Consider the following 9275-nt stretch of genomic DNA (forward strand, 5'->3'; position numbering starts at 1 on the left):
TGTTTTTTTTTTTGAAATCGGGATGAGGAATCGCTAGCGGGACTAGGGATAGTCAGGATGTTCTCGAGATAGTAGTAGTGTTGTAAGTCTGCGGGGGTAGCCGTAGCATTCATTAGCAGCCAGATAGTACTAGAGAGTTGTAAAGTCCGCAAGCGTAGTCGCAGCCTTTGATCAGATTGGTAGGTAGCATGAGCGCGTGTTAGACGCGGGAAAGCAGTTGTACCCACCAGTTCGGGTGCAGCAGTGAGGATATGGGAACCCACGGGTTAGATTTCGGATTTCCCAAAGGGATCAGTTATGGCTAAGTCAGCAATTTGGACTATAGATCGTCACATCAGTTATGAGATCAGAGTCGCAGTGGACCGTTGGGGTTCAGGTATGTTGAGGGCTACCGTCAGTCTGGGAGCCATCATGTTGTTAGTCGTGGGATTGATGATGTCAGGATGTGACGTATGGACCCGATCGGTTGGATCAGAAGGTTGCTAGAGCCAAAGTGACAGGATAACTAATGGAAACTAGTCCTAGAGGAAGATTTCGTTCAGAAGTCGTGGAAGCGACTAAGTGAGGAGTCCCTTGACTCCACAGTTGGGTTGGAGTTCAGTGTTTCAGGAAGTTCAGTGTTTCAGTCAGTTCAGTGTTTCAGGCAGCTCAGTGTTTCGGTCAGTTCAGTGTTTGGAAGGTTTCAGGGTTTTGGGTCAGTATTGTATTTGCGTTGGAATGCAAGTGCTGACGATATAGTTGGTTGATTTGGAAATGGCAAGTCCCTCTCAGCAGGATCAGTTGAGCCTTTTGCCGAGTATAAGTGATCTGTAAGGATAGCTAGCCAGGTAGCTTTTCATTCAGGAGGGAAGGCTCGAGTTAGTAGGAGATGAGTAATCAGGTGGGATAAAAGCAAGCTGGTTCCAGCAGCATCGTTTTAGTATGAGCGGCAGAATGGATAGAACAGTTATAGATAGTCGAAGTATCTTCAGGAGTCGCTGGAAGAGACTAGGAGTTTGCGATGGAGTGTAGTGACCGGTGGGAGTCCGGTAACTTAGATATCGGGAGATTGGTTAGACCAGAGTAGTCTCAGTGCATCCGGTAGGCGGATGGGAGGCAGCAGGATTTTCAGTCGGAGGAAGTAACGTTGAGGAAATTATGGAAAAGAGAAGGATCCAGTATGTTCCATCGGTAATGATCGGCATGGTGAGTGGCTGGAGTGTCGGACAAAAGGGTGTTAGATTTTCCAAACAGAGAGTTGGAGGCAGTTCGCAGGCAGTTGATCATAGCAAACTTCGAGGACGAAGTTTAGTTTAAGTGGGGGAGAGTTGTAACACCCCAAAGTTGGAAAGCCAAGAAAAGAAAGAAAACCTCAAGTTTAGGGGGAGACTCGGCGAGTCCATGGAGGGACTCGGCGAGTCCGAGCGGGATCCGGGTTGTGGTGAAAGCGACCGACTCGGCGAGTCGGCCAAGGAGACTCGACGAGTTGGGTCTGATCGAGGAAAACCCTATATCCGGGACTTGGAGCCTATTTAAGCGTCTTACTCTCTTTCCTAGGGTTCCTTTACTGCCTTTCTACCCCAGAACACCAAACCCTAGCCGTCATATCCGTTTTTGAGCTAGATCTTGCCTTGAAGAATACACTAAAGCTTGGAGGAGGAAGAAAGACCTTGGAGGTGCAAGAAGGGACTGTAGATCTGGGATTGTGGAGTCATTTCAGACCAATTAGAGGTAATAAGCTGTTGCTTGGACTCCCTTTGCATCTAGATCTATTCTTATGTGTGAGTTTTGGTCATTGTTGGTATGATGTGTAACCAATTCGAGTTGGAGGTTCAGATCTGAGGTTGCTACCTCAGATCCATGTTGGTTTTGGTCTTGAATCCCCTAAAGTATCAACCCTTGGTATGTTGAAGAGGCATGTTTGCCATAAACCCTAGTTTAGTGTGTTTTGAGCATAGATCTCTCAATCTACACGTAAAGTTTGCCACTTTACGTGGGGAATAGGCCCTAGAAGTATAGATCTATGAGTTGGAAGCTCTGTTTGGCTCGAAAAGCCACTGCATGGATTGAGGACTGGATAGACTCGGCGAGTCCTTCGAGTGGACTCGGCGAGTAGCTTGAAGATGAGGAGGAACTCGATGAGTAGGATGAACAGCTCGTCGAGTCGGATGAAGTTAGGCATGGACTCGGTGAGATGGATGAACAACTCGACGAGTTGGTTGAAGATTGTCTAGGACTCGGCGAGTCTGTTCTTGGACTCGGCGAGTCTGTTCTTGGACTCGGCGAGTCAGATCGCGAAACCCTAAACCCCTTTGAGTTGAGACTCGAATCAGTGAGTCGGGTAGTGACTCAGCGAGTTGGACAGGACAGGACTTGGAACTAGTTGGACTCGGCGAGTCATGGACTGACTCGGCGAGTCGAGTCGCGAATAAGAAAGACCCTGAGCGTATGAACTCGACGAGTCAGTAGGTAGACTCGGCGAGTAGGGTTGACCTAGAAGGTTGACATTGAACAGGATTTTGACCTTGACCAGAGTTGACCTAGTGACCTTTGGAGGTCAGTTGGACTAAGTGTTATATTGGCTTTTGAAGCAGCAGTTCGGAGTCAGAGGTCAGGTAGCAGTCAAAGGATTAGCAGCATCGGTTCAGCAGTCTCAGGTGAGTTTCCTTCCAGTAGGAACGGGTCTACGGCCACAATGCCGGCCCGTTTAATTAGCAGTAGTTCCGGACTTCAGTCCGATGTAGTAGTTCAATGTGCTTGATGTCTTTGTGATTCAAGCATGTTTTGTGTTATGTGTTCCGGACTCTATTCCGATGCAGTATGCAATATATGTATTCATGCTAGTTGATATGTTTATGCTATGTTATGTTCAGTCAGTTCCGGACTGCGGTCCGATGCAGGGGACAAGGTCCCAATCAGTTCCGGACTTCGGTCCGATGCAGCTAGTTCCGGACTTCGGTCCGATGCAGTCAGTTCCGGACTTCGGTCCGATGCAGTTAGTTCCGGACTCTGGTCCGATGCAGGGGACAAGGTCCCAGTCAGTTCCGGACTTCGGTCCGATGCAGCTAGTTCCGGACTTCGGTCCGATGCAGTCAGTTCCGGACTTCGGTCCGATGCAGTTAGTTCCGGACTCTGGTCCGATGCAGGGGACAAGGTCCCAGTCAGTTCCGGACTTCGGTCTGATGCAGCTAGTTCCAGACTTCGGTCTGATGCAGTGGGCAAGGCCCAGTATGTGCTTTATATGTATTGTATGGTATGTGGTAGTTTGGGGGAGCTCACTAAGCTTCGTGCTTACGGTTTTCAGTTTTGGTTTCAGGTACTCAGTTTTCAAAAGAGGAGCTCGGGAAGATTGCAGAGCACACACCATAGTCAGTTAGCCTGGGAATGTTTGACTCTGATAATGATATTATGTTTTGAATTTAATACTCGAAAGTTATGTTTGACTTATGATACGTTGTTTATAAATCTAGTTTTAGTAATGTTTTAAAAGAAATTTTTAGTCGTGATTTTGGGTCGTTACAACTAGCTACCGGTAGGAGCCGGTAATCCAGTCATTGATAGGTTGGTAGGGACCAGGGTGGTCTCAGTTCATCCGGAAGTCAGAAAAGAACAATAAAATTATCAGGCAGTGGCAATGCGAGCGTGCAGCGCATGGTGGAATTCGGTTAGTTGATCGTGGGGTGCTCTGCACCAAACCATAGTAGAAAGAAATGCCCAGTGGATACTGGCGATAATGACCCGTATTGGTAGGCGGGGGTGATGGAGTTGGTGAAGGATAGGGCCTTCACAGTGACTGAAGGAATAGTTGGTTATGGGGTTTTGCCTCGGGAAGGCTAGGAATTGTGCAAGGAAGAAGGGGTGAACCCCTATAGGTTCAGCGCAGTACTCAGTGAGTACCAGGTGGATTATCGGTTGAGTAAGTCATGTTTCCAGAATGTTCGGGGTCAGGGTTGACCCGAGATGATTATCCGCAAGGTTTGATGCTAGTCAGAATGATCAGGAGGTAGGTCAGCAAAGGAAGGCAGCTAGTGTTGGGATAATTGGTTGGGTATTGCAGGCAGATCGCAGGCGGTGGGCCATAGCAAACTTCGAGGACGAAGTTTAGTTTAAGTGGGGGAGAGTTGTAACACCCAAAGTTTTGAAGGCCAAGAAAGGAAAGAAAACCTTAATGTTAAGGGGCGACTCGGCGAGTCCAAGGAGGAACTCGGCGAGTCCGAGCGGGATCCGGGTCGAGGAGTAAGTGACCGACTCGGCGAGTCGGCCAAGGTGACTCGGCGAGTCTGGTCTGTGCGTGGAAAACCCTAAATTCGAGACTTGGAGCCTATGTAAACGTCTTAATCTTCTTCCTAGGGCTCCTTACCGCCTCTTAAGCCCTGGATATCAAACCCTAGCCGCCATATCCTCTATTTGAACCATTTATTGCCTTCAAGAGTGCATTTAGCTTGGAGGAAGAAGAAGAATCTTGAGAGTGCAAGAAGGGGGCTATAGATCCGGGATTGGGAAGACATTTCTGAGCTTTTGGAGGTATAAACTAGTTCCTGGACCCTTTTTGCATCTAGATTTATGTGTGGTTGTTGGGGCTCTTTAGCCATAATGATATTATTTTGAGTTAGGAGCCGGATCTGGAGTTGCTACTTCAGATCCAAGTGTGTTATGGACTGGAGAAGCATAAAGTATCAGCCCTTGAGTCGATTTTGAATCCCCTTGGCCTTAAACCCTAGTTTATGGTGCTTTATGCCTAGATCTCCCTCTCTACACGTAAAGTTTGCAACTTTACGTGGGGGGTAGGCTTGGGAAGGGTAGATCTATAGTTTGGAGTCCATGCATGACTCGAAAGTCCTCTGCATGTATGTAGATCTGAATGGACTCGGCGAGTCCTTCGAGTGCACTCGGCGAGTAGCTTGAAGATGAGGAGGAACTCGACGAGTGGGATGAACAGCTCGTCGAGTCGGATGAAGATGGGCATGAACTCGGTGAGTTGGATGAACAACTCGGCGAGTTGGATGAAGATTGTCGTGTGCTCGGCGAGTCTGTTCTTAGACTCGGCGAGTCAGGTCGTGTAGTCCCAAACCCTTCGAGTTAAGACTCGAGTCAGCAAGTCGAGCAAGGACTCAGTGAGTTGGTCAGGACAGGATTTGGGAATCTGTAGACTCGGCGATTCAGGGGCTGACTCGGTGAGTCAAGTCGCGATTGGAAGGACTGTGAGCATAAGAACTCGGCGAGTCAGTAAGTGGACTCGACGAGTAGGGTTGACCTGGAAGGTTGACTTTGACCAGGACTTTGACTTTGACAAGAATTGACTTAGTTGACCTTTGAAGGTCAGTTAGACTAAGTGTTATGTTGATATTGGTAGCTCGGGGAGCTAGTGGAGCAGCAGTCCGGAGTCAGTGGTCAGGTAGCGGTCAAAGGAATTAGCAGCAGCAGTTCAGCAGTATCAGGTGAGTTTCCCTTTGTATGAATGGGTCTACGGACACAATGCCGGCCCATGTAGTTATGAGTAGAAGACCCGGGGGTTAGCCCTAGGCACAGTATGCTAGTATGATACTCAGGACGAGGTCCAATGATAGAGGGCGGGTGCCCAAGGAATGGTTTATGTGATAGTTTATACTTGTTGTCTGTGTGATACTTGTATGTGCCTGATAAGGGGGTGAGTGTGGGCGAGGTCCCGTATCTCACCAATAGCAGAGTGTAGATGGTGTTCCACATCTTAGTAGCAGCAGAACAGGGGCGAGGCCCAAGTCAGGAAAGGAGTGAGTGTGGGCCAGGCCCGTATCTCACTACCAGTAGGAGCATGGACGGGGTTCCGTGACTCATCAGTAGCAGGTCGGGGACGGGGCCCAGAGATAGGCGAGGCCTTAGGATAAGATCCGTTAGTATGTGTCTAGCTTATGGGAGATGTTTATGTGCTATTATATGTTAGTGGGCGAGGCCCTGTGACAGGCGAGGCCTACGTGAAACAGATCTGTATCCGAGCGGGGCTCGAAGCCAGGCGGGGCCTGGAGCGGCGGGGCCGTTGTAGCGGGCGAGGCCCAAGGTAGGGGCGAGGCCCAGGATAGCGGGCGCGGCCCAGTATGTGCAGTATGTGGTTATGCATGGTATGTGGTAGGGTGGGGAACTCACTAAGCTTCGTGCTTACGGTTTTCAGTTTTGGTTTCAGGTACTTCCGGTAGCGGATGATGGAGCTCGGGATGATCGCATGGCACACACCATAGCTTAGACAGCCTGGGAATGTTTACTCTGATAACGAATCTGTATTTTGGAAACTAACACTTTGTTTATGTTTGAAAACGATGAATTTGCTTAACGTAATGTTTTATTAAATGAAATTTTTAGTCTTCAATTTTGGGACGTTACACTCAACATTCTTAGCTGACCAGATGGCGACTTTCAAAGTCGTTTCTTGTTTGACCATTGGACCAAAGTTTGTTGGAAATCCCTTAGCAAACTTGTTAACTTTGGAGAGTTCTGTTGGAACCAAATAAGGTACCAACTTCATCTTCTCAGTGAACGTTGCAACGTACCCGCTGATGCTCATCTTTCCCTTTTCAGGTTCTGGAACTCATTATTGCTCTTCAGAAGGTCCTGCTTAGATCAGTACTACCTTTTTAACTGCTCCAGAAAGTCTTCCCAAGCCATCTTACTATCTTCTCTCTTGGGCATGGTATCAGCTAGTAACTTCCACCAACTTAATTGTCTGACCGAAATAATGGTCTTCTATCGGTTGCTAAAGTTGTAACTGTCGAACACCATCTCCATCTCGGAGTCCAATCCATGACCTCCATTGGTTTCAGGATTCCAGTGAGGCTCAGTGGTTTGGCTGCCATAAAACCCTTATACTTGCATCCACGTCCATCGCCTCCTCCATTTGGTTGGTTGCTTCTAACCAGTCTTGGATCAGCTTGGCAAACAGTCCGACTATAGTTTCCTTACTCATTCTGTTCTTCATTCAACTCAGGTTGCAAAGTAAGTGCAATAAGTTCATCCCAATCATCATGCAACATTCGTCTCATATATTCCCTTTATTCGGCCATCATATCCCGAATCATTGCTTCGACTCATGCCATCGTAACTAGTTCTAGCATTGCCCCGGGTGCATGCTTGACTACACGAGGCCCAGGCAACTGATTACCATCACCATTTCCTAAACTACTTTGAGTTCTCACTATGTCGATCTATACAACAAAGCAAACGTTCAGTGTACCGATATGAGAATATAGATAAGGAAGGTTTAGAAGCATAATCCTCTTTATTCCTCAAAAATATTACATGTCAATTCTAATACCGTACTTAAACGTTTAGAATCCTGAACACATAAAATTTCTAAATCTAGGTCAGTTACAGACTATCGATTTATTCAAATAATAGCATCCTATGTAGGCACCCTACATCATCTTAAGGCATTTTATCGTTATAGCATGCTTTATTATAAATCATTTAGCACATAAAAGCAATTTAGATATCACTCCTAAAATAAGCTAGTGCATGGGTCATTTCAAGCATCCTACCCAAAATATCATAGACACTCATCTTACAATTATCGGTTAGAATTTTAAGTTTAAGTCTAGAAATCCTCAAGTATTCCTAGTTTGCTTAAACTAATGCTCTGACACCAATTGTGACATCCCCAATTTTATGTCAAAAAAAGAACGATTAATTTATGCTTATTAAAAATCATAGTATTCCTTTTAAAGAATTATAATGTGGAATTTGTCCTAAAAACATGATAATAATATTATCAAAGCATTGCTGAAGAAATGTACTTTATTTATATTAAAAACCTTGGGATGTCATCGTTAATACAATACATAAGCATAGACAAAAAAATTACAGGTCTTACAATAGTACATTAACCTATAGGCCTACATTCCGTTATCCTCTCACCAGAATCATCTCAACACACATGTGCTTTCGTACCGCTACCTGCGATACAAAGAAACTGAGTGGGTCGGATTTGAGAAAGTATGGTGAGCATATAGGGTTTCAACCCATATTAGTTAAATTTTTTAATTAACTTGTTTTCATCAAACAATTCAACTTGATTATCCATTCATGTTATCCTCACCTTATGACCCTAAATACTAGTCTCAAGGGACCTACCCTAAGGATCATTGTAAGCATCATTACTTTAGGGGATTCCTTTGCAAATGCATGTCAATAAGACAACCACGGGTGGGGAAGGGGGGAGGGGGATGGAGTAAATATTTAGTGAAAACATAGTTCAAAATACCTATAGGTTGCGAGTCTGACAGCGTTCCGCTGGACTATCTAGAATAGTTTATGGTCGTCGTCTATACTCCGCTGGACAACTAGATCATCTATAAATTCAAGGCCTCTTGTCTTATCATCATCTCATCTCATCTATTTCATTATTATCTTACCTTTTCTACCCAATATAATATAATCTAATATATATATATATATATATATATATATATATATATATACGTTTAAATCAAATAAAAGCGTGTCATAATATTTCATCTAGCACAGATATCAGGAATTACAGATAAAAAGCACATTTAGCATATAATCATCTAGACACTTCATATTTATGTGCAAGTCGAAGATACTATGCACTCACTTGTTAAATTGATGATTCGAAACTCGGGTAGTGCTTCGATTCTAGCAATTGACATTTCCTTTGGCGCGACCTAGTATCATTATCACTAAGTCTTAGTCTAATGTTACTAATGATAGCTTAGACATATCAATCATTCCAATAAATACTGATAGTTCTATCAAATAAGGATCAGCCAGGCAGGATAGTTGGGAGGCAGGACCATTTCGGTGTATAGTCTTTCTGAAATCCAACAACCAAGCCAACACGACCATTCTAGACACCTCTCCCATAAGTAGATCAATTATTATTATAACTTAGAATTACTGATAGTCCTTATTTATAGGTTCAAAATAACAACTTATTATTATAAATATAAGTTACACTAAAGAACTAGAGTGTAGCTTAACTTACAGAGGTTCCTCCTGGCCAGAGTCTGGAAATCGCACTTGTAGGGCTCCTACTTGATGGCTACTACTTGGTTGAATACCTCAAGGGTTGTAGGGCTTCGCCGGAACATAGAAAGTAAGGGAAAATGGCCTAAAAGTAAGGAATACTTGAGAGAAAAAGTGTGTAGGGGTGTGGGGAGTGAATCATATACAAAATGGAGTATTTATAGGTAAGAAACATGAAGCGCGCCGCGCTCATTTGGGTGCGTGTCGCACCCTATGGGTGTGTTGGCTCCTATAGGCTTTTGTCACGTGTCGCTGCGTTGCTCGTCCACATGCACCTCTTCTAG

The sequence above is a fragment of the Lactuca sativa genome, chromosome 4, assembly GCF_002870075.4.
Source record: "Lactuca sativa cultivar Salinas chromosome 4, Lsat_Salinas_v11, whole genome shotgun sequence".
Taxonomy (NCBI): domain Eukaryota; kingdom Viridiplantae; phylum Streptophyta; class Magnoliopsida; order Asterales; family Asteraceae; genus Lactuca; species Lactuca sativa.